At 39.1% G+C, this 21631-nt stretch overlaps 36 non-coding genes across 36 annotated transcripts; all 36 read right to left on the reverse strand.

Moving 5' to 3' along the window:
- Positions 1 to 554: 554 nt before the first annotated feature.
- Positions 555 to 645, reverse strand: TRNAR-UCU (transfer RNA arginine (anticodon UCU)). Its single transcript is given in 2 exon segments — positions 555 to 590; positions 609 to 645. It is a non-coding gene; the product is annotated as a tRNA-Arg (tRNA).
- Positions 646 to 984: 339 nt separating this feature from the next.
- Positions 985 to 1057, reverse strand: TRNAK-UUU (transfer RNA lysine (anticodon UUU)). Its single transcript has one exon. It is a non-coding gene; the product is annotated as a tRNA-Lys (tRNA).
- An 857-nt stretch (positions 1058 to 1914) lies between these two features.
- On the reverse strand, positions 1915 to 1987 carry TRNAK-UUU (transfer RNA lysine (anticodon UUU)). Its single transcript has one exon. It is a non-coding gene; the product is annotated as a tRNA-Lys (tRNA).
- Positions 1988 to 2282: 295 nt separating this feature from the next.
- TRNAR-UCU (transfer RNA arginine (anticodon UCU)) lies at positions 2283 to 2373 on the reverse strand. The gene is given in 2 exon segments: positions 2283 to 2318; positions 2337 to 2373. It is a non-coding gene; the product is annotated as a tRNA-Arg (tRNA).
- A 339-nt stretch (positions 2374 to 2712) lies between these two features.
- On the reverse strand, positions 2713 to 2785 carry TRNAK-UUU (transfer RNA lysine (anticodon UUU)). Its single transcript has one exon. It is a non-coding gene; the product is annotated as a tRNA-Lys (tRNA).
- An 857-nt stretch (positions 2786 to 3642) lies between these two features.
- Positions 3643 to 3715, reverse strand: TRNAK-UUU (transfer RNA lysine (anticodon UUU)). Its single transcript has one exon. It is a non-coding gene; the product is annotated as a tRNA-Lys (tRNA).
- A 295-nt stretch (positions 3716 to 4010) lies between these two features.
- TRNAR-UCU (transfer RNA arginine (anticodon UCU)) lies at positions 4011 to 4101 on the reverse strand. The gene is given in 2 exon segments: positions 4011 to 4046; positions 4065 to 4101. It is a non-coding gene; the product is annotated as a tRNA-Arg (tRNA).
- A 339-nt stretch (positions 4102 to 4440) lies between these two features.
- Positions 4441 to 4513, reverse strand: TRNAK-UUU (transfer RNA lysine (anticodon UUU)). The gene has a single exon. It is a non-coding gene; the product is annotated as a tRNA-Lys (tRNA).
- Positions 4514 to 5370: 857 nt separating this feature from the next.
- TRNAK-UUU (transfer RNA lysine (anticodon UUU)) lies at positions 5371 to 5443 on the reverse strand. The gene has a single exon. It is a non-coding gene; the product is annotated as a tRNA-Lys (tRNA).
- A 295-nt stretch (positions 5444 to 5738) lies between these two features.
- On the reverse strand, positions 5739 to 5829 carry TRNAR-UCU (transfer RNA arginine (anticodon UCU)). The gene is given in 2 exon segments: positions 5739 to 5774; positions 5793 to 5829. It is a non-coding gene; the product is annotated as a tRNA-Arg (tRNA).
- Positions 5830 to 6167: 338 nt separating this feature from the next.
- On the reverse strand, positions 6168 to 6240 carry TRNAK-UUU (transfer RNA lysine (anticodon UUU)). The gene has a single exon. It is a non-coding gene; the product is annotated as a tRNA-Lys (tRNA).
- An 857-nt stretch (positions 6241 to 7097) lies between these two features.
- On the reverse strand, positions 7098 to 7170 carry TRNAK-UUU (transfer RNA lysine (anticodon UUU)). The gene has a single exon. It is a non-coding gene; the product is annotated as a tRNA-Lys (tRNA).
- Positions 7171 to 7465: 295 nt separating this feature from the next.
- TRNAR-UCU (transfer RNA arginine (anticodon UCU)) lies at positions 7466 to 7556 on the reverse strand. The gene is given in 2 exon segments: positions 7466 to 7501; positions 7520 to 7556. It is a non-coding gene; the product is annotated as a tRNA-Arg (tRNA).
- A 338-nt stretch (positions 7557 to 7894) lies between these two features.
- On the reverse strand, positions 7895 to 7967 carry TRNAK-UUU (transfer RNA lysine (anticodon UUU)). The gene has a single exon. It is a non-coding gene; the product is annotated as a tRNA-Lys (tRNA).
- A 1225-nt stretch (positions 7968 to 9192) lies between these two features.
- Positions 9193 to 9283, reverse strand: TRNAR-UCU (transfer RNA arginine (anticodon UCU)). The gene is given in 2 exon segments: positions 9193 to 9228; positions 9247 to 9283. It is a non-coding gene; the product is annotated as a tRNA-Arg (tRNA).
- Positions 9284 to 9621: 338 nt separating this feature from the next.
- Positions 9622 to 9694, reverse strand: TRNAK-UUU (transfer RNA lysine (anticodon UUU)). The gene has a single exon. It is a non-coding gene; the product is annotated as a tRNA-Lys (tRNA).
- Positions 9695 to 9989: 295 nt separating this feature from the next.
- Positions 9990 to 10080, reverse strand: TRNAR-UCU (transfer RNA arginine (anticodon UCU)). Its single transcript is given in 2 exon segments — positions 9990 to 10025; positions 10044 to 10080. It is a non-coding gene; the product is annotated as a tRNA-Arg (tRNA).
- A 339-nt stretch (positions 10081 to 10419) lies between these two features.
- Positions 10420 to 10492, reverse strand: TRNAK-UUU (transfer RNA lysine (anticodon UUU)). Its single transcript has one exon. It is a non-coding gene; the product is annotated as a tRNA-Lys (tRNA).
- Positions 10493 to 11349: 857 nt separating this feature from the next.
- On the reverse strand, positions 11350 to 11422 carry TRNAK-UUU (transfer RNA lysine (anticodon UUU)). Its single transcript has one exon. It is a non-coding gene; the product is annotated as a tRNA-Lys (tRNA).
- Positions 11423 to 11717: 295 nt separating this feature from the next.
- Positions 11718 to 11808, reverse strand: TRNAR-UCU (transfer RNA arginine (anticodon UCU)). Its single transcript is given in 2 exon segments — positions 11718 to 11753; positions 11772 to 11808. It is a non-coding gene; the product is annotated as a tRNA-Arg (tRNA).
- Positions 11809 to 12147: 339 nt separating this feature from the next.
- Positions 12148 to 12220, reverse strand: TRNAK-UUU (transfer RNA lysine (anticodon UUU)). The gene has a single exon. It is a non-coding gene; the product is annotated as a tRNA-Lys (tRNA).
- Positions 12221 to 13077: 857 nt separating this feature from the next.
- Positions 13078 to 13150, reverse strand: TRNAK-UUU (transfer RNA lysine (anticodon UUU)). Its single transcript has one exon. It is a non-coding gene; the product is annotated as a tRNA-Lys (tRNA).
- A 295-nt stretch (positions 13151 to 13445) lies between these two features.
- Positions 13446 to 13536, reverse strand: TRNAR-UCU (transfer RNA arginine (anticodon UCU)). The gene is given in 2 exon segments: positions 13446 to 13481; positions 13500 to 13536. It is a non-coding gene; the product is annotated as a tRNA-Arg (tRNA).
- Positions 13537 to 13874: 338 nt separating this feature from the next.
- On the reverse strand, positions 13875 to 13947 carry TRNAK-UUU (transfer RNA lysine (anticodon UUU)). The gene has a single exon. It is a non-coding gene; the product is annotated as a tRNA-Lys (tRNA).
- Positions 13948 to 14804: 857 nt separating this feature from the next.
- TRNAK-UUU (transfer RNA lysine (anticodon UUU)) lies at positions 14805 to 14877 on the reverse strand. The gene has a single exon. It is a non-coding gene; the product is annotated as a tRNA-Lys (tRNA).
- A 295-nt stretch (positions 14878 to 15172) lies between these two features.
- Positions 15173 to 15263, reverse strand: TRNAR-UCU (transfer RNA arginine (anticodon UCU)). The gene is given in 2 exon segments: positions 15173 to 15208; positions 15227 to 15263. It is a non-coding gene; the product is annotated as a tRNA-Arg (tRNA).
- Positions 15264 to 15601: 338 nt separating this feature from the next.
- On the reverse strand, positions 15602 to 15674 carry TRNAK-UUU (transfer RNA lysine (anticodon UUU)). The gene has a single exon. It is a non-coding gene; the product is annotated as a tRNA-Lys (tRNA).
- Positions 15675 to 16899: 1225 nt separating this feature from the next.
- TRNAR-UCU (transfer RNA arginine (anticodon UCU)) lies at positions 16900 to 16990 on the reverse strand. Its single transcript is given in 2 exon segments — positions 16900 to 16935; positions 16954 to 16990. It is a non-coding gene; the product is annotated as a tRNA-Arg (tRNA).
- A 338-nt stretch (positions 16991 to 17328) lies between these two features.
- Positions 17329 to 17401, reverse strand: TRNAK-UUU (transfer RNA lysine (anticodon UUU)). The gene has a single exon. It is a non-coding gene; the product is annotated as a tRNA-Lys (tRNA).
- A 295-nt stretch (positions 17402 to 17696) lies between these two features.
- On the reverse strand, positions 17697 to 17787 carry TRNAR-UCU (transfer RNA arginine (anticodon UCU)). Its single transcript is given in 2 exon segments — positions 17697 to 17732; positions 17751 to 17787. It is a non-coding gene; the product is annotated as a tRNA-Arg (tRNA).
- A 339-nt stretch (positions 17788 to 18126) lies between these two features.
- Positions 18127 to 18199, reverse strand: TRNAK-UUU (transfer RNA lysine (anticodon UUU)). Its single transcript has one exon. It is a non-coding gene; the product is annotated as a tRNA-Lys (tRNA).
- Positions 18200 to 19056: 857 nt separating this feature from the next.
- On the reverse strand, positions 19057 to 19129 carry TRNAK-UUU (transfer RNA lysine (anticodon UUU)). The gene has a single exon. It is a non-coding gene; the product is annotated as a tRNA-Lys (tRNA).
- Positions 19130 to 19424: 295 nt separating this feature from the next.
- TRNAR-UCU (transfer RNA arginine (anticodon UCU)) lies at positions 19425 to 19515 on the reverse strand. The gene is given in 2 exon segments: positions 19425 to 19460; positions 19479 to 19515. It is a non-coding gene; the product is annotated as a tRNA-Arg (tRNA).
- Positions 19516 to 19854: 339 nt separating this feature from the next.
- On the reverse strand, positions 19855 to 19927 carry TRNAK-UUU (transfer RNA lysine (anticodon UUU)). The gene has a single exon. It is a non-coding gene; the product is annotated as a tRNA-Lys (tRNA).
- Positions 19928 to 20784: 857 nt separating this feature from the next.
- Positions 20785 to 20857, reverse strand: TRNAK-UUU (transfer RNA lysine (anticodon UUU)). The gene has a single exon. It is a non-coding gene; the product is annotated as a tRNA-Lys (tRNA).
- A 295-nt stretch (positions 20858 to 21152) lies between these two features.
- Positions 21153 to 21243, reverse strand: TRNAR-UCU (transfer RNA arginine (anticodon UCU)). Its single transcript is given in 2 exon segments — positions 21153 to 21188; positions 21207 to 21243. It is a non-coding gene; the product is annotated as a tRNA-Arg (tRNA).
- Positions 21244 to 21631: the final 388 nt, after the last annotated feature.

Here is a 21631-nt window from a genome sequence, read left to right on the forward strand (position 1 = left end):
TAATCAACATGTCAAACTACATGATACAGTTTGGGTAAGTCTTCTTAACCCTTGTCAAAGAAAGTAGAGCACAGATGGGTATGTAAGAACTCGATCAAGACTTTTTTGAACCATCTGTAATTGGACTTCCCATTCATTGGATCCTGAAAAGAGTATGCAATTGATATACATTTTCTTTAACCAAGCCGCCTGAACAGGGACTTGAACCCTGGGCCCTCAGATTAAAAGTCTGATGCTATACCGACTGAGCTATCCAGGCTCTGAGGCAGCACCCCACAAAATGACATTATAAACATTAGGAAGTGTCCCAACTATCACTACGTTTTTTAACCCCTTGCGTGCGGGGCGTATTTTCCACGTGTGCTGACTCCGCCTTGCGCGGGCGGAGTCATGACGGAACGGTTTCGTCATCAGCACAGCTCACCCGTAGCTGATGACGGAACCGTTCTGTCATCAGCACGCAAAGGGTTAAGATGGTTGCCGGTATTAGTACTAAATACAGAGAATATAATAATGAATTGGTACTTGGGATAACAGGGTAACAGGGATAAAACTGACTCTGGTGGGATTCGAACCCACAACCTTTGAATATCTTTTTTACATTCACCTAGAAGTCCAATGCGCTATCCATTGCGCCACAGAGCCAATCTGCGATAATGAGGTGCAGAGATGTTCTGAAATTAAATAATGAGCTATTAGCTGTTGATCAGCTTTATAAAGTTCATTTGATACTATAACCATGGCTATATTTTGAATATTGAATTGGTGAAATGATATTCACAGTCTCAGACTACATGATACCATTGGTAAATCTACGTACGACTTAAGTTTAGTCAAATGGCACATAATATGTGAGACAGATGTTTATTTCACAACTCCATGAAAGACGTTTTTGCAATTTTAGTAATGGAATATCTTATTCGTCATGCAGGGGTCCACAAAAAGAGCATACAATTAGAGTACTTTTTCTTCAAAGGGAACAACCGCCTGAACAGGGACTTGAACCCTGGACCCTCAGATTAAAAGTCTGATGCTCTACCGACTGAGCTATCCAGGCTCTGCTATACTCTACCTTAAAATCAGCTAAACAAATGTGGACGTACACTGACCTACACTTTGTATATTTATATAATTACATATATTAGCAATCAATATTCTAGAGTTTAATAATGAATTGATATTTTAAGCATTTGAAATTTCAGCAGCACACGTAATCCATTTTAACTCCTGAAATTTGTACTATCTCATTTTCGGATGACATAGAAATCACGTGCTTAAAATGACACTGTGAAATTAATAAAGGGCCAAATACTATTACTAACTCCTAAATTACATTTTCAGCAGTATCATTGGGAATTTCCTCTTGGGCATAGACTATGCAACATTTTCAAAGCAAACAGTCTCTGTTTAAGTAGACTTTCTTTTACTGCCATTTTGGTAAATGTTTCTGGTGATGGAGAAGCAGGATTGCTGGTTACTGTTTCAATTAGTTATAAAATAGAGGAGGGATAACATTGACCCAGTTGGTGTTCGAACCCTTAGCGTTTGAATGCTTTTGCTACATTCGCCTAGGACTCCAAGCCGCAATCCATTGCACCAGAGATCCGACCTGATTCAACAAGGTGATCAGAGATTCACAAATAAAAAGATGACCTATAAGTTGTTGACCAACTTTATCAAATTAATCGGACACTAGCTTACATTTTGAACATTGAATTGGATAAAAGATAATCAACATGTCAAACTACATGATACAGTTTGGGTAAGTCTTCTTAACCCTTGTCAAAGAAAGTAGAGCACAGATGGGTATGTAAGGACTCGATCAAGACTTTTTTGAACCATCTGTAATTGGACTTCCCATTCATTGGATCCTGAAAAGAGTATGCAATTGATATACATTTTCTTTAACCAAGCCGCCTGAACAGGGACTTGAACCCTGGGCCCTCAGATTAAAAGTCTGATGCTCTACCGACTGAGCTATCCAGGCTCTGAGGCAGCACCCCACAAAATGACATTATAAACATTAGGAAGTGTCCCAACTATAACTACGTTTTTTAACCCCTTGCGTGCGGGGCGTATTTTCCACCTGTGCTGACTCCGCCTTGCGCGGGCGGAGTCATGACGGAACGGTTTCGTCATCAGCACAGCTCACCCGTAGCTGATGACGGAACCGTTCTGTCATCAGCACGCAAAGGGTTAAGATGGTTGCCGGTATTAGTACTAAATACAGAGAATATAATAATGAATTGGTACTTGGGATAACAGGGTAACAGGGATAAAACTGACTCTGGTGGGATTCGAACCCACAACCTTTGAATATCTTTTTTACATTCACCTAGAAGTCCAATGCGCTATCCATTGCGCCACAGAGCCAATCTGCGATAATGAGGTGCAGAGATGTTCTGAAATGAAATAATGAGCTATTAGCTGTTGATCAGCTTTATAAAGTTCATTTGATACTATAACCATGGCTATATTTTGAATATTGAATTGGTGAAATGATATTCACAGTCTCAGACTACATGATACCATTGGTAAATCTACGTACGACTTAAGTTTAGTCAAATGGCACATAATATGTGAGACAGATGTTTATTTCACAAGTCCATGAAAGACGTTTTTGCAATTTTAGTAATGGAATATCTTATTCGTCATGCAGGGGTCCACAAAAAGAGCATACAATTAGAGTACTTTTTCTTTAAAGGAAACAACCGCCTGAACAGGGACTTGAACCCTGGACCCTCAGATTAAAAGTCTGATGCTCTACCGACTGAGCTATCCAGGCTCTGCTATACTCTACCTTAAAATCAGCTAAACAAATGTGGAGGTACACTGACCTACACTTTGTATATTTATATAATTACATATATTAGCAATCAATATTCTAGAGTTTAATAATGAATTGATATTTTAAGCATTTGAAATTTCAGCAGCACACGTAATCCATTTTAACTCCTGAAATTTGTACTATCTCATTTTCGGATGACATAGAAATCACGTGCTTAAAATGACACTGTGAAATTAATAAAGGGCCAAATACTATTACTAACTCCTAAATTACATTTTCAGCAGTATCATTGGGAATTTCCTCTTGGGCATAGACTATGCAACATTTTCAAAGCAAACAGTCTCTGTTTAAGTAGACTTTCTTTTACTGCCATTTTGGTAAATGTTTCTGGTGATGGAGAAGCAGGATTGCTGGTTACTGTTTCAATTAGTTATAAAATAGAGGAGGGATAACATTGACCCAGTTGGTGTTCGAACCCTTAGCGTTTGAATGCTTTTGCTACATTCGCCTAGGACTCCAAGCCGCAATCCATTGCACCAGAGATCCGACCTGATTCAACAAGGTGATCAGAGATTCACAAATAAAAAGATGACCTATAAGTTGTTGACCAACTTTATCAAATTAATCGGACACTAGCTTACATTTTGAACATTGAATTGGATAAAAGATAATCAACATGTCAAACTACATGATACAGTTTGGGTAAGTCTTCTTAACCCTTGTCAAAGAAAGTAGAGCACAGATGGGTATGTAAGGACTCGATCAAGACTTTTTTGAACCATCTGTAATTGGACTTCCCATTCATTGGATCCTGAAAAGAGTATGCAATTGATATACATTTTCTTTAACCAAGCCGCCTGAACAGGGACTTGAACCCTGGGCCCTCAGATTAAAAGTCTGATGCTCTACCGACTGAGCTATCCAGGCTCTGAGGCAGCACCCCACAAAATGACATTATAAACATTAGGAAGTGTCCCAACTATAACTACGTTTTTTAACCCCTTGCGTGCGGGGCGTATTTTCCACCTGTGCTGACTCCGCCTTGCGCGGGCGGAGTCATGACGGAACGGTTTCGTCATCAGCACAGCTCACCCGTAGCTGATGACGGAACCGTTCTGTCATCAGCACGCAAAGGGTTAAGATGGTTGCCGGTATTAGTACTAAATACAGAGAATATAATAATGAATTGGTACTTGGGATAACAGGGTAACAGGGATAAAACTGACTCTGGTGGGATTCGAACCCACAACCTTTGAATATCTTTTTTACATTCACCTAGAAGTCCAATGCGCTATCCATTGCGCCACAGAGCCAATCTGCGATAATGAGGTGCAGAGATGTTCTGAAATGAAATAATGAGCTATTAGCTGTTGATCAGCTTTATAAAGTTCATTTGATACTATAACCATGGCTATATTTTGAATATTGAATTGGTGAAATGATATTCACAGTCTCAGACTACATGATACCATTGGTAAATCTACGTACGACTTAAGTTTAGTCAAATGGCACATAATATGTGAGACAGATGTTTATTTCACAAGTCCATGAAAGACGTTTTTGCAATTTTAGTAATGGAATATCTTATTCGTCATGCAGGGGTCCACAAAAAGAGCATACAATTAGAGTACTTTTTCTTTAAAGGAAACAACCGCCTGAACAGGGACTTGAACCCTGGACCCTCAGATTAAAAGTCTGATGCTCTACCGACTGAGCTATCCAGGCTCTGCTATACTCTACCTTAAAATCAGCTAAACAAATGTGGACGTACACTGACCTACACTTTGTATATTTATATAATTACATATATTAGCAATCAATATTCTAGAGTTTAATAATGAATTGATATTTTAAGCATTTGAAATTTCAGCAGCACACGTAATCCATTTTAACTCCTGAAATTTGTACTATCTCATTTTCGGATGACATAGAAATCACGTGCTTAAAATGACACTGTGAAATTAATAAAGGGCCAAATACTATTACTAACTCCTAAATTACATTTTCAGCAGTATCATTGGGAATTTCCTCTTGGGCATAGACTATGCAACATTTTCAAAGCAAACAGTCTCTGTTTAAGTAGACTTTCTTTTACTGCCATTTTGGTAAATGTTTCTGGTGATGGAGAAGCAGGATTGCTGGTTACTGTTTCAATTAGTTATAAAATAGAGGAGGGATAAAATCGACCCAGTTGGTGTTCGAACCCTTAGCGTTTGAATGCTTTTGCTACATTCGCCTAGGACTCCAAGCCGCAATCCATTGCACCAGAGATCCGACCTGATTCAACAAGTTGATCAGAGATTCACAAATAAAAAGATGACCTATAAGTTGTTGACCAACTTTATCAAATTAATCGGACACTAGCTTACATTTTGAACATTGAATTGGATAAAAGATAATCAACATGTCAAACTACATGATACAGTTTGGGTAAGTCTTCTTAACCCTTGTCAAAGAAAGTAGAGCACAGATGGGTATGTAAGGACTCGATCAAGACTTTTTTGAACCATCTGTAATTGGACTTCCCATTCATTGGATCCTGAAAAGAGTATGCAATTGATATACATTTTCTTTAACCAAGCCGCCTGAACAGGGACTTGAACCCTGGGCCCTCAGATTAAAAGTCTGATGCTCTACCGACTGAGCTATCCAGGCTCTATGGCAGCACCCCACAAAATGACATTATCAACATTAGGAAGTGTCCCAACTATCACTACGTTTTTTAACCCCTTGCGTGCGGGGCGTATTTTCCGCCTGTGCTGACTCCGCCTTGCGCGGGCGGAGTCATGACGGAACGGTTTCGTCATCAGCACAGCTCACCCGTAGCTGATGACGGAACCGTTCTGTCATCAGCACGCAAGGGGTTAAGATGGTTGCCGGTATTAGTACTAAATACAGAGAATATAATAATGAATTGGTACTTGGGATAACAGGGTAACAGGGATAAAACTGACTCTGGTGGGATTCGAACCCACAACCTTTGAATATCTTTTTTACATTCACCTAGAAGTCCAATGCGCTATCCATTGCGCCACAGAGCCAATCTGCTATAATGAGGTGCAGAGATGTTCCGAAATGAAATAATGAGCTTTAGCTGTTGATCAGCTTTATAAAGTTCGTTTGATACTATAACCATGGCTATATTTTGAATATTGAATTGGTAAAATGATATTCACCGTCTCAGACTACATGATACCATTGGTAAATCTACGTACGACTTAAGTTTAGTCAAATGGCACATAATATGTGAGACAGATGTGTATTTCACAACTCCATGAAAGACGTTTTTGCAATTTTAGTAATGGAATATCTTATTCATCATGCAGGGGTCCACAAAAAGAGCATACAATTAGAGTACTTTTTCTTTAAAGGAAACAACCGCCTGAACAGGGACTTGAACCCTGGACCCTCAGATTAAAAGTCTGATGCTCTACCGACTGAGCTATCCAGGCTCTGCTATACTCTACCTTAAAATCAGCTAAACAAATGTGGATGTACACTGACCTACACTTTGTATATTTATATAATTACATATATTAGCTATGAATATTCTAGAGTTTAATAATGAATTGATATTTTAAGCATTTGAAATTTCAGCAGCACACGTAATCCATTTTAACTCCTGAAATTTGTACTATCTCATTTTCGGATGACATAGAAATCACGTGCTTAAAATGACACTGTGAAATTAATAAAGGGCCAAATACTATTACTAACTCCTAAATTACATTTTCAGCAGTATCATTGGGAATTTCCTCTTGGGCATAGACTATGCAACATTTTCAAAGCAAACAGTCTCTGTTTAAGTAGACTTTCTTTTACTGCCATTTTGGTAAATGTTTCTGGTGATGGAGAAGCAGGATTGCTGGTTACTGTTTCAATTAGTTATAAAATAGAGGAGGGATAAAATCGACCCAGTTGGTGTTCAAACCCTTAGCGTTTGAATACTTTTGCTACATTCGCCTAGGACTCCAAGCCGCAATCCATTGCACCAGAGATCCGACCTGATTCAACAAGGTGATCAGAGATTCACAAATAAAAAGATGACCTATAAGTTGTTGACCAACTTTATCAAATTAATCGGACACTAGCTTACATTTTGAACATTGAATTGGATAAAAGATAATCAACATGTCAAACTACATGATACAGTTTGGGTAAGTCTTCTTAACCCTTGTCAAAGAAAGTAGAGCACAGATGGGTATGTAAGGACTCGATCAAGACTTTTTTGAACCATCTGTAATTGGACTTCCCATTCATTGGATCCTGAAAAGAGTATGCAATTGATATACATTTTCTTTAACCAAGCCGCCTGAACAGGGACTTGAACCCTGGGCCCTCAGATTAAAAGTCTGATGCTCTACCGACTGAGCTATCCAGGCTCTATGGCAGCACCCCACAAAATGACATTATCAACATTAGGAAGTGTCCCAACTATCACTACGTTTTTTAACCCCTTGCGTGCGGGGCGTATTTTCCGCCTGTGCTGACTCCGCCTTGCGCGGGCGGAGTCATGACGGAACGGTTTCGTCATCAGCACAGCTCACCCGTAGCTGATGACGGAACCGTTCTGTCATCAGCACGCAAGGGGTTAAGATGGTTGCCGGTATTAGTACTAAATACAGAGAATATAATAATGAATTGGTACTTGGGATAACAGGGTAACAGGGATAAAACTGACTCTGGTGGGATTCGAACCCACAACCTTTGAATATCTTTTTTACATTCACCTAGAAGTCCAATGCGCTATCCATTGCGCCACAGAGCCAATCTGCTATAATGAGGTGCAGAGATGTTCCGAAATGAAATAATGAGCTTTAGCTGTTGATCAGCTTTATAAAGTTCGTTTGATACTATAACCATGGCTATATTTTGAATATTGAATTGATAAAATGATATTCACCGTCTCAGACTACATGATACCATTGGTAAATCTACGTACGACTTAAGTTTAGTCAAATGGCACATAATATGTGAGACAGATGTGTATTTCACAACTCCATGAAAGACGTTTTTGCAATTTTAGTAATGGAATATCTTATTCATCATGCAGGGGTCCACAAAAAGAGCATACAATTAGAGTACTTTTTCTTTAAAGGAAACAACCGCCTGAACAGGGACTTGAACCCTGGACCCTCAGATTAAAAGTCTGATGCTCTACCGACTGAGCTATCCAGGCTCTGCTATACTCTACCTTAAAATCAGCTAAACAAATGTGGACGTACACTGACCTACACTTTGTATATTTATATAATTACATATATTAGCTATGAATATTATAGAGTTTAATAATGAATTGATATTTTAAGCATTTGAAATTTCAGCAGCACACGTAATCCATTTTAACTCCTGAAATTTGTACTATCTCATTTTCGGATGACATAGAAATCACGTGCTTAAAATGACACTGTGAAATTAATAAAGGGCCAAATACTATTACTAACTCCTAAATTACATTTTCAGCAGTATCATTGGGAATTTCCTCTTGGGCATAGACTATGCAACATTTTCAAAGCAAACAGTCTCTGTTTAAGTAGACTTTCTTTTACTGCCATTTTGGTAAATGTTTCTGGTGATGGAGAAGCAGGATTGCTGGTTACTGTTTCAATTAGTTATAAAATAGAGGAGGGATAAAATTGACCCAGTTGGTGTTCGAACCCTTAGCGTTTGAATGCTTTTGCTACATTCGCCTAGGACTCCAAGCCGCAATCCATTGCACCAGAGATCCGACCTGATTCAACAAGGTGATCAGAGATTCACAAATAAAAAGATGACCTATAAGTTGTTGACCAACTTTATCAAATTAATCGGACACTAGCTTACATTTTGAACATTGAATTGGATAAAAGATAATCAACATGTCAAACTACATGATACAGTTTGGGTAAGTCTTCTTAACCCTTGTCAAAGAAAGTAGAGCACAGATGGGTATGTAAGGACTCGATCAAGACTTTTTTGAACCATCTGTAATTGGACTTCCCATTCATTGGATCCTGAAAAGAGTATGCAATTGATATACATTTTCTTTAACCAAGCCGCCTGAACAGGGACTTGAACCCTGGGCCCTCAGATTAAAAGTCTGATGCTATACCGACTGAGCTATCCAGGCTCTATGGCAGCACCCCACAAAATGACATTATCAACATTAGGAAGTGTCCCAACTATCACTACGTTTTTTAACCCCTTGCGTGCGGGGCGTATTTTCCGCCTGTGCTGACTCCGCCTTGCGCGGGCGGAGTCATGACGGAACGGTTTCGTCATCAGCACAGCTCACCCGTAGCTGATGACGGAACCGTTCTGTCATCAGCACGCAAGGGGTTAAGATGGTTGCCGGTATTAGTACTAAATACAGAGAATATAATAATGAATTGGTACTTGGGATAACAGGGTAACAGGGATAAAACTGACTCTGGTGGGATTCGAACCCACAACCTTTGAATATCTTTTTTACATTCACCTAGAAGTCCAATGCGCTATCCATTGCGCCACAGAGCCAATCTGCTATAATGAGGTGCAGAGATGTTCCGAAATGAAATAATGAGCTTTAGCTGTTGATCAGCTTTATAAAGTTCGTTTGATACTATAACCATGGCTATATTTTGAATATTGAATTGGTAAAATGATATTCACCGTCTCAGACTACATGATACCATTGGTAAATCTACGTACGACTTAAGTTTAGTCAAATGGCACATAATATGTGAGACAGATGTGTATTTCACAACTCCATGAAAGACGTTTTTGCAATTTTAGTAATGGAATATCTTATTCATCATGCAGGGGTCCACAAAAAGAGCATACAATTAGAGTACTTTTTCTTTAAAGGAAACAACCGCCTGAACAGGGACTTGAACCCTGGACCCTCAGATTAAAAGTCTGATGCTCTACCGACTGAGCTATCCAGGCTCTGAGGCAGCACCCCACAAAATGACATTATAAACATTAGGAAGTGTCCCAACTATCACTACGTTTTTTAACCCCTTGCGTGCGGGGCGTATTTTCCACGTGTGCTGACTCCGCCTTGCGCGGGCGGAGTCATGACGGAACGGTTTCGTCATCAGCACAGCTCACCCGTAGCTGATGACGGAACCGTTCTGTCATCAGCACGCAAAGGGTTAAGATGGTTGCCGGTATTAGTACTAAATACAGAGAATATAATAATGAATTGGTACTTGGGATAACAGGGTAACAGGGATAAAACTGACTCTGGTGGGATTCGAACCCACAACCTTTGAATATCTTTTTTACATTCACCTAGAAGTCCAATGCGCTATCCATTGCGCCACAGAGCCAATCTGCGATAATGAGGTGCAGAGATGTTCTGAAATTAAATAATGAGCTATTAGCTGTTGATCAGCTTTATAAAGTTCATTTGATACTATAACCATGGCTATATTTTGAATATTGAATTGGTGAAATGATATTCACAGTCTCAGACTACATGATACCATTGGTAAATCTACGTACGACTTAAGTTTAGTCAAATGGCACATAATATGTGAGACAGATGTTTATTTCACAACTCCATGAAAGACGTTTTTGCAATTTTAGTAATGGAATATCTTATTCGTCATGCAGGGGTCCACAAAAAGAGCATACAATTAGAGTACTTTTTCTTCAAAGGGAACAACCGCCTGAACAGGGACTTGAACCCTGGACCCTCAGATTAAAAGTCTGATGCTCTACCGACTGAGCTATCCAGGCTCTGCTATACTCTACCTTAAAATCAGCTAAACAAATGTGGACGTACACTGACCTACACTTTGTATATTTATATAATTACATATATTAGCAATCAATATTCTAGAGTTTAATAATGAATTGATATTTTAAGCATTTGAAATTTCAGCAGCACACGTAATCCATTTTAACTCCTGAAATTTGTACTATCTCATTTTCGGATGACATAGAAATCACGTGCTTAAAATGACACTGTGAAATTAATAAAGGGCCAAATACTATTACTAACTCCTAAATTACATTTTCAGCAGTATCATTGGGAATTTCCTCTTGGGCATAGACTATGCAACATTTTCAAAGCAAACAGTCTCTGTTTAAGTAGACTTTCTTTTACTGCCATTTTGGTAAATGTTTCTGGTGATGGAGAAGCAGGATTGCTGGTTACTGTTTCAATTAGTTATAAAATAGAGGAGGGATAACATTGACCCAGTTGGTGTTCGAACCCTTAGCGTTTGAATGCTTTTGCTACATTCGCCTAGGACTCCAAGCCGCAATCCATTGCACCAGAGATCCGACCTGATTCAACAAGGTGATCAGAGATTCACAAATAAAAAGATGACCTATAAGTTGTTGACCAACTTTATCAAATTAATCGGACACTAGCTTACATTTTGAACATTGAATTGGATAAAAGATAATCAACATGTCAAACTACATGATACAGTTTGGGTAAGTCTTCTTAACCCTTGTCAAAGAAAGTAGAGCACAGATGGGTATGTAAGGACTCGATCAAGACTTTTTTGAACCATCTGTAATTGGACTTCCCATTCATTGGATCCTGAAAAGAGTATGCAATTGATATACATTTTCTTTAACCAAGCCGCCTGAACAGGGACTTGAACCCTGGGCCCTCAGATTAAAAGTCTGATGCTCTACCGACTGAGCTATCCAGGCTCTGAGGCAGCACCCCACAAAATGACATTATAAACATTAGGAAGTGTCCCAACTATAACTACGTTTTTTAACCCCTTGCGTGCGGGGCGTATTTTCCACCTGTGCTGACTCCGCCTTGCGCGGGCGGAGTCATGACGGAACGGTTTCGTCATCAGCACAGCTCACCCGTAGCTGATGACGGAACCGTTCTGTCATCAGCACGCAAAGGGTTAAGATGGTTGCCGGTATTAGTACTAAATACAGAGAATATAATAATGAATTGGTACTTGGGATAACAGGGTAACAGGGATAAAACTGACTCTGGTGGGATTCGAACCCACAACCTTTGAATATCTTTTTTACATTCACCTAGAAGTCCAATGCGCTATCCATTGCGCCACAGAGCCAATCTGCGATAATGAGGTGCAGAGATGTTCTGAAATGAAATAATGAGCTATTAGCTGTTGATCAGCTTTATAAAGTTCATTTGATACTATAACCATGGCTATATTTTGAATATTGAATTGGTGAAATGATATTCACAGTCTCAGACTACATGATACCATTGGTAAATCTACGTACGACTTAAGTTTAGTCAAATGGCACATAATATGTGAGACAGATGTTTATTTCACAAGTCCATGAAAGACGTTTTTGCAATTTTAGTAATGGAATATCTTATTCGTCATGCAGGGGTCCACAAAAAGAGCATACAATTAGAGTACTTTTTCTTTAAAGGAAACAACCGCCTGAACAGGGACTTGAACCCTGGACCCTCAGATTAAAAGTCTGATGCTCTACCGACTGAGCTATCCAGGCTCTGCTATACTCTACCTTAAAATCAGCTAAACAAATGTGGACGTACACTGACCTACACTTTGTATATTTATATAATTACATATATTAGCAATCAATATTCTAGAGTTTAATAATGAATTGATATTTTAAGCATTTGAAATTTCAGCAGCACACGTAATCCATTTTAACTCCTGAAATTTGTACTATCTCATTTTCGGATGACATAGAAATCACGTGCTTAAAATGACACTGTGAAATTAATAAAGGGCCAAATACTATTACTAACTCCTAAATTACATTTTCAGCAGTATCATTGGGAATTTCCTCTTGGGCATAGACTATGCAACATTTTCAAAGCAAACAGTCTCTGTTTAAGTAGACTTTCTTTTACTGCCATTTTGGTAAATGTTTCTGGTGATGGAGAAGCAGGATTGCTGGTTACTGTTTCAATTAGTTATAAAATAGAGGAGGGATAAAATCGACCCAGTTGGTGTTCGAACCCTTAGCGTTTGAATGCTTTTGCTACATTCGCCTAGGACTCCAAGCCGCAATCCATTGCACCAGAGATCCGACCTGATTCAACAAGTTGATCAGAGATTCACAAATAAAAAGATGACCTATAAGTTGTTGACCAACTTTATCAAATTAATCGGACACTAGCTTACATTTTGAACATTGAATTGGATAAAAGATAATCAACATGTCAAACTACATGATACAGTTTGGGTAAGTCTTCTTAACCCTTGTCAAAGAAAGTAGAGCACAGATGGGTATGTAAGGACTCGATCAAGACTTTTTTGAACCATCTGTAATTGGACTTCCCATTCATTGGATCCTGAAAAGAGTATGCAATTGATATACATTTTCTTTAACCAAGCCGCCTGAACAGGGACTTGAACCCTGGGCCCTCAGATTAAAAGTCTGATGCTCTACCGACTGAGCTATCCAGGCTCTATGGCAGCACCCCACAAAATGACATTATCAACATTAGGAAGTGTCCCAACTATCACTACGTTTTTTAACCCCTTGCGTGCGGGGCGTATTTTCCGCCTGTGCTGACTCCGCCTTGCGCGGGCGGAGTCATGACGGAACGGTTTCGTCATCAGCACAGCTCACCCGTAGCTGATGACGGAACCGTTCTGTCATCAGCACGCAAGGGGTTAAGATGGTTGCCGGTATTAGTACTAAATACAGAGAATATAATAATGAATTGGTACTTGGGATAACAGGGTAACAGGGATAAAACTGACTCTGGTGGGATTCGAACCCACAACCTTTGAATATCTTTTTTACATTCACCTAGAAGTCCAATGCGCTATCCATTGCGCCACAGAGCCAATCTGCTATAATGAGGTGCAGAGATGTTCCGAAATGAAATAATGAGCTTTAGCTGTTGATCAGCTTTATAAAGTTCGTTTGATACTATAACCATGGCTATATTTTGAATATTGAATTGGTAAAATGATATTCACCGTCTCAGACTACATGATACCATTGGTAAATCTACGTACGACTTAAGTTTAGTCAAATGGCACATAATATGTGAGACAGATGTGTATTTCACAACTCCATGAAAGACGTTTTTGCAATTTTAGTAATGGAATATCTTATTCATCATGCAGGGGTCCACAAAAAGAGCATACAATTAGAGTACTTTTTCTTTAAAGGAAACAACCGCCTGAACAGGGACTTGAACCCTGGACCCTCAGATTAAAAGTCTGATGCTCTACCGACTGAGCTATCCAGGCTCTGCTATACTCTACCTTAAAATCAGCTAAACAAATGTGGATGTACACTGACCTACACTTTGTATATTTATATAATTACATATATTAGCTATGAATATTCTAGAGTTTAATAATGAATTGATATTTTAAGCATTTGAAATTTCAGCAGCACACGTAATCCATTTTAACTCCTGAAATTTGTACTATCTCATTTTCGGATGACATAGAAATCACGTGCTTAAAATGACACTGTGAAATTAATAAAGGGCCAAATACTATTACTAACTCCTAAATTACATTTTCAGCAGTATCATTGGGAATTTCCTCTTGGGCATAGACTATGCAACATTTTCAAAGCAAACAGTCTCTGTTTAAGTAGACTTTCTTTTACTGCCATTTTGGTAAATGTTTCTGGTGATGGAGAAGCAGGATTGCTGGTTACTGTTTCAATTAGTTATAAAATAGAGGAGGGATAAAATCGACCCAGTTGGTGTTCAAACCCTTAGCGTTTGAATACTTTTGCTACATTCGCCTAGGACTCCAAGCCGCAATCCATTGCACCAGAGATCCGACCTGATTCAACAAGGTGATCAGAGATTCACAAATAAAAAGATGACCTATAAGTTGTTGACCAACTTTATCAAATTAATCGGACACTAGCTTACATTTTGAACATTGAATTGGATAAAAGATAATCAACATGTCAAACTACATGATACAGTTTGGGTAAGTCTTCTTAACCCTTGTCAAAGAAAGTAGAGCACAGATGGGTATGTAAGGACTCGATCAAGACTTTTTTGAACCATCTGTAATTGGACTTCCCATTCATTGGATCCTGAAAAGAGTATGCAATTGATATACATTTTCTTTAACCAAGCCGCCTGAACAGGGACTTGAACCCTGGGCCCTCAGATTAAAAGTCTGATGCTCTACCGACTGAGCTATCCAGGCTCTATGGCAGCACCCCACAAAATGACATTATCAACATTAGGAAGTGTCCCAACTATCACTACGTTTTTTAACCCCTTGCGTGCGGGGCGTATTTTCCGCCTGTGCTGACTCCGCCTTGCGCGGGCGGAGTCATGACGGAACGGTTTCGTCATCAGCACAGCTCACCCGTAGCTGATGACGGAACCGTTCTGTCATCAGCACGCAAGGGGTTAAGATGGTTGCCGGTATTAGTACTAAATACAGAGAATATAATAATGAATTGGTACTTGGGATAACAGGGTAACAGGGATAAAACTGACTCTGGTGGGATTCGAACCCACAACCTTTGAATATCTTTTTTACATTCACCTAGAAGTCCAATGCGCTATCCATTGCGCCACAGAGCCAATCTGCTATAATGAGGTGCAGAGATGTTCCGAAATGAAATAATGAGCTTTAGCTGTTGATCAGCTTTATAAAGTTCGTTTGATACTATAACCATGGCTATATTTTGAATATTGAATTGATAAAATGATATTCACCGTCTCAGACTACATGATACCATTGGTAAATCTACGTACGACTTAAGTTTAGTCAAATGGCACATAATATGTGAGACAGATGTGTATTTCACAACTCCATGAAAGACGTTTTTGCAATTTTAGTAATGGAATATCTTATTCATCATGCAGGGGTCCACAAAAAGAGCATACAATTAGAGTACTTTTTCTTTAAAGGAAACAACCGCCTGAACAGGGACTTGAACCCTGGACCCTCAGATTAAAAGTCTGATGCTCTACCGACTGAGCTATCCAGGCTCTGCTATACTCTACCTTAAAATCAGCTAAACAAATGTGGACGTACACTGACCTACACTTTGTATATTTATATAATTACATATATTAGCTATGAATATTATAGAGTTTAATAATGAATTGATATTTTAAGCATTTGAAATTTCAGCAGCACACGTAATCCATTTTAACTCCTGAAATTTGTACTATCTCATTTTCGGATGACATAGAAATCACGTGCTTAAAATGACACTGTGAAATTAATAAAGGGCCAAATACTATTACTAACTCCTAAATTACATTTTCAGCAGTATCATTGGGAATTTCCTCTTGGGCATAGACTATGCAACATTTTCAAAGCAAACAGTCTCTGTTTAAGTAGACTTTCTTTTACTGCCATTTTGGTAAATGTTTCTGGTGATGGAGAAGCAGGATTGCTGGTTACTGTTTCAATTAGTTATAAAATAGAGGAGGGATAAAATTGACCCAGTTGGTGTTCGAACCCTTAGCGTTTGAATGCTTTTGCTACATTCGCCTAGGACTCCAAGCCGCAATCCATTGCACCAGAGATCCGACCTGATTCAACAAGGTGATCAGAGATTCACAAATAAAAAGATGACCTATAAGTTGTTGACCAACTTTATCAAATTAATCGGACACTAGCTTACATTTTGAACATTGAATTGGATAAAAGATAATCAACATGTCAAACTACATGATACAGTTTGGGTAAGTCTTCTTAACCCTTGTCAAAGAAAGTAGAGCACAGATGGGTATGTAAGGACTCGATCAAGACTTTTTTGAACCATCTGTAATTGGACTTCCCATTCATTGGATCCTGAAAAGAGTATGCAATTGATATACATTTTCTTTAACCAAGCCGCCTGAACAGGGACTTGAACCCTGGGCCCTCAGATTAAAAGTCTGATGCTATACCGACTGAGCTATCCAGGCTCTATGGCAGCACCCCACAAAATGACATTATCAACATTAGGAAGTGTCCCAACTATCACTACGTTTTTTAACCCCTTGCGTGCGGGGCGTATTTTCCGCCTGTGCTGACTCCGCCTTGCGCGGGCGGAGTCATGACGGAACGGTTTCGTCATCAGCACAGCTCACCCGTAGCTGATGACGGAACCGTTCTGTCATCAGCACGCAAGGGGTTAAGATGGTTGCCGGTATTAGTACTAAATACAGAGAATATAATAATGAATTGGTACTTGGGATAACAGGGTAACAGGGATAAAACTGACTCTGGTGGGATTCGAACCCACAACCTTTGAATATCTTTTTTACATTCACCTAGAAGTCCAATGCGCTATCCATTGCGCCACAGAGCCAATCTGCTATAATGAGGTGCAGAGATGTTCCGAAATGAAATAATGAGCTTTAGCTGTTGATCAGCTTTATAAAGTTCGTTTGATACTATAACCATGGCTATATTTTGAATATTGAATTGGTAAAATGATATTCACCGTCTCAGACTACATGATACCATTGGTAAATCTACGTACGACTTAAGTTTAGTCAAATGGCACATAATATGTGAGACAGATGTGTATTTCACAACTCCATGAAAGACGTTTTTGCAATTTTAGTAATGGAATATCTTATTCATCATGCAGGGGTCCACAAAAAGAGCATACAATTAGAGTACTTTTTCTTTAAAGGAAACAACCGCCTGAACAGGGACTTGAACCCTGGACCCTCAGATTAAAAGTCTGATGCTCTACCGACTGAGCTATCCAGGCTCTGAGGCAGCACCCCACAAAATGACATTATAAACATTAGGAAGTGTCCCAACTATCACTACGTTTTTTAACCCCTTGCGTGCGGGGCGTATTTTCCACGTGTGCTGACTCCGCCTTGCGCGGGCGGAGTCATGACGGAACGGTTTCGTCATCAGCACAGCTCACCCGTAGCTGATGACGGAACCGTTCTGTCATCAGCACGCAAAGGGTTAAGATGGTTGCCGGTATTAGTACTAAATACAGAGAATATAATAATGAATTGGTACTTGGGATAACAGGGTAACAGGGATAAAACTGACTCTGGTGGGATTCGAACCCACAACCTTTGAATATCTTTTTTACATTCACCTAGAAGTCCAATGCGCTATCCATTGCGCCACAGAGCCAATCTGCGATAATGAGGTGCAGAGATGTTCTGAAATTAAATAATGAGCTATTAGCTGTTGATCAGCTTTATAAAGTTCATTTGATACTATAACCATGGCTATATTTTGAATATTGAATTGGTGAAATGATATTCACAGTCTCAGACTACATGATACCATTGGTAAATCTACGTACGACTTAAGTTTAGTCAAATGGCACATAATATGTGAGACAGATGTTTATTTCACAACTCCATGAAAGACGTTTTTGCAATTTTAGTAATGGAATATCTTATTCGTCATGCAGGGGTCCACAAAAAGAGCATACAATTAGAGTACTTTTTCTTCAAAGGGAACAACCGCCTGAACAGGGACTTGAACCCTGGACCCTCAGATTAAAAGTCTGATGCTCTACCGACTGAGCTATCCAGGCTCTGCTATACTCTACCTTAAAATCAGCTAAACAAATGTGGACGTACACTGACCTACACTTTGTATATTTATATAATTACATATATTAGCAATCAATATTCTAGAGTTTAATAATGAATTGATATTTTAAGCATTTGAAATTTCAGCAGCACACGTAATCCATTTTAACTCCTGAAATTTGTACTATCTCATTTTCGGATGACATAGAAATCACGTGCTTAAAATGACACTGTGAAATTAATAAAGGGCCAAATACTATTACTAACTCCTAAATTACATTTTCAGCAGTATCATTGGGAATTTCCTCTTGGGCATAGACTATGCAACATTTTCAAAGCAAACAGTCTCTGTTTAAGTAGACTTTCTTTTACTGCCATTTTGGTAAATGTTTCTGGTGATGGAGAAGCAGGATTGCTGGTTACTGTTTCAATTAGTTATAAAATAGAGGAGGGATAACATTGACCCAGTTGGTGTTCGAACCCTTAGCGTTTGAATGCTTTTGCTACATTCGCCTAGGACTCCAAGCCGCAATCCATTGCACCAGAGATCCGACCTGATTCAACAAGGTGATCAGAGATTCACAAATAAAAAGATGACCTATAAGTTGTTGACCAACTTTATCAAATTAATCGGACACTAGCTTACATTTTGAACATTGAATTGGATAAAAGATAATCAACATGTCAAACTACATGATACAGTTTGGGTAAGTCTTCTTAACCCTTGTCAAAGAAAGTAGAGCACAGATGGGTATGTAAGGACTCGATCAAGACTTTTTTGAACCATCTGTAATTGGACTTCCCATTCATTGGATCCTGAAAAGAGTATGCAATTGATATACATTTTCTTTAACCAAGCCGCCTGAACAGGGACTTGAACCCTGGGCCCTCAGATTAAAAGTCTGATGCTCTACCGACTGAGCTATCCAGGCTCCGAGGCAGCACCCCACAAAATGACATTATAAACATTAGGAAGTGTCCCAACTATAACTACGTTTTTTAACCCCTTGCGTGCGGGGCGTATTTTCCACCTGTGCTGACTCCGCCTTGCGCGGGCGGAGTCATGACGGAACGGTTTCGTCATCAGCACAGCTCACCCGTAGCTGATGACGGAACCGTTCTGTCATCAGCACGCAAAGGGTTAAGATGGTTGCCGGTATTAGTACTAAATACAGAGAATATAATAATGAATTGGTACTTGGGATAACAGGGTAACAGGGATAAAACTGACTCTGGTGGGATTCGAACCCACAACCTTTGAATATCTTTTTTACATTCACCTAGAAGTCCAATGCGCTATCCATTGCGCCACAGAGCCAATCTGCGATAATGAGGTGCAGAGATGTTCTGAAATGAAATAATGAGCTATTAGCTGTTGATCAGCTTTATAAAGTTCATTTGATACTATAACCATGGCTATATTTTGAATATTGAATTGGTGAAATGATATTCACAGTCTCAGACTACATGATACCATTGGTAAATCTACGTACGACTTAAGTTTAGTCAAATGGCACATAATATGTGAGACAGATGTTTATTTCACAAGTCCATGAAAGACGTTTTTGCAATTTTAGTAATGGAATATCTTATTCGTCATGCAGGGGTCCACAAAAAGAGCATACAATTAGAGTACTTTTTCTTTAAAGGAAACAACCGCCTGAACAGGGACTTGAACCCTGGACCCTCAGATTAAAAGTCTGATGCTCTACCGACTGAGCTATCCAGGCTCTGCTATACTCTACCTTAAAATCAGCTAAACAAATGTGGACGTACACTGACCTACACTTTGTATATTTATATAATTACATATATTAGCAATCAATATTCTAGAGTTTAATAATGAATTGATATTTTAAGCATTTGAAATTTCAGCAGCACACGTAATCCATTTTAACTCCTGAAATTTGTACTATCTCATTTTCGGATGACATAGAAATCACGTGCTTAAAATGACACTGTGAAATTAATAAAGGGCCAAATACTATTACTAACTCCTAAATTACATTTTCAGCAGTATCATTGGGAATTTCCTCTTGGGCATAGACTATGCAACATTTTCAAAGCAAACAGTCTCTGTTTAAGTAGACTTTCTTTTACTGCCATTTTGGTAAATGTTTCTGGTGATGGAGAAGCAGGATTGCTGGTTACTGTTTCAATTAGTTATAAAATAGAGGAGGGATAAAATCGACCCAGTTGGTGTTCGAACCCTTAGCGTTTGAATGCTTTTGCTACATTCGCCTAGGACTCCAAGCCGCAATCCATTGCACCAGAGATCCGACCTGATTCAACAAGTTGATCAGAGATTCACAAATAAAAAGATGACCTATAAGTTGTTGACCAACTTTATCAAATTAATCGGACACTAGCTTACATTTTGAACATTGAATTGGATAAAAGATAATCAACATGTCAAACTACATGATACAGTTTGGGTAAGTCTTCTTAACCCTTGTCAAAGAAAGTAGAGCACAGATGGGTATGTAAGGACTCGATCAAGACTTTTTTGAACCATCTGTAATTGGACTTCCCATTCATTGGATCCTGAAAAGAGTATGCAATTGATATACATTTTCTTTAACCAAGCCGCCTGAACAGGGACTTGAACCCTGGGCCCTCAGATTAAAAGTCTGATGCTCTACCGACTGAGCTATCCAGGCTCTATGGCAGCACCCCACAAAATGACATTATCAACATTAGGAAGTGTCCCAACTATCACTACGTTTTTTAACCCCTTGCGTGCGGGGCGTATTTTCCGCCTGTGCTGACTCCGCCTTGCGCGGGCGGAGTCATGACGGAACGGTTTCGTCATCAGCACAGCTCACCCGTAGCTGATGACGGAACCGTTCTGTCATCAGCACGCAAGGGGTTAAGATGGTTGCCGGTATTAGTACTAAATACAGAGAATATAATAATGAATTGGTACTTGGGATAACAGGGTAACAGGGATAAAACTGACTCTGGTGGGATTCGAACCCACAACCTTTGAATATCTTTTTTACATTCACCTAGAAGTCCAATGCGCTATCCATTGCGCCACAGAGCCAATCTGCTATAATGAGGTGCAGAGATGTTCCGAAATGAAATAATGAGCTTTAGCTGTTGATCAGCTTTATAAAGTTCGTTTGATACTATAACCATGGCTATATTTTGAATATTGAATTGGTAAAATGATATTCACCGTCTCAGACTACATGATACCATTGGTAAATCTACGTACGACTTAAGTTTAGTCAAATGGCACATAATATGTGAGACAGATGTGTATTTCACAACTCCATGAAAGACGTTTTTGCAATTTTAGTAATGGAATATCTTATTCATCATGCAGGGGTCCACAAAAAGAGCATACAATTAGAGTACTTTTTCTTTAAAGGAAACAACCGCCTGAACAGGGACTTGAACCCTGGACCCTCAGATTAAAAGTCAGATGC

The sequence above is a fragment of the Lissotriton vulgaris genome, chromosome 1_2 (genome assembly GCF_964263255.1).
Source record: "Lissotriton vulgaris chromosome 1_2, aLisVul1.2, whole genome shotgun sequence".
In the NCBI taxonomy this organism is placed as follows: Eukaryota; Metazoa; Chordata; class Amphibia; order Caudata; family Salamandridae; genus Lissotriton; species Lissotriton vulgaris.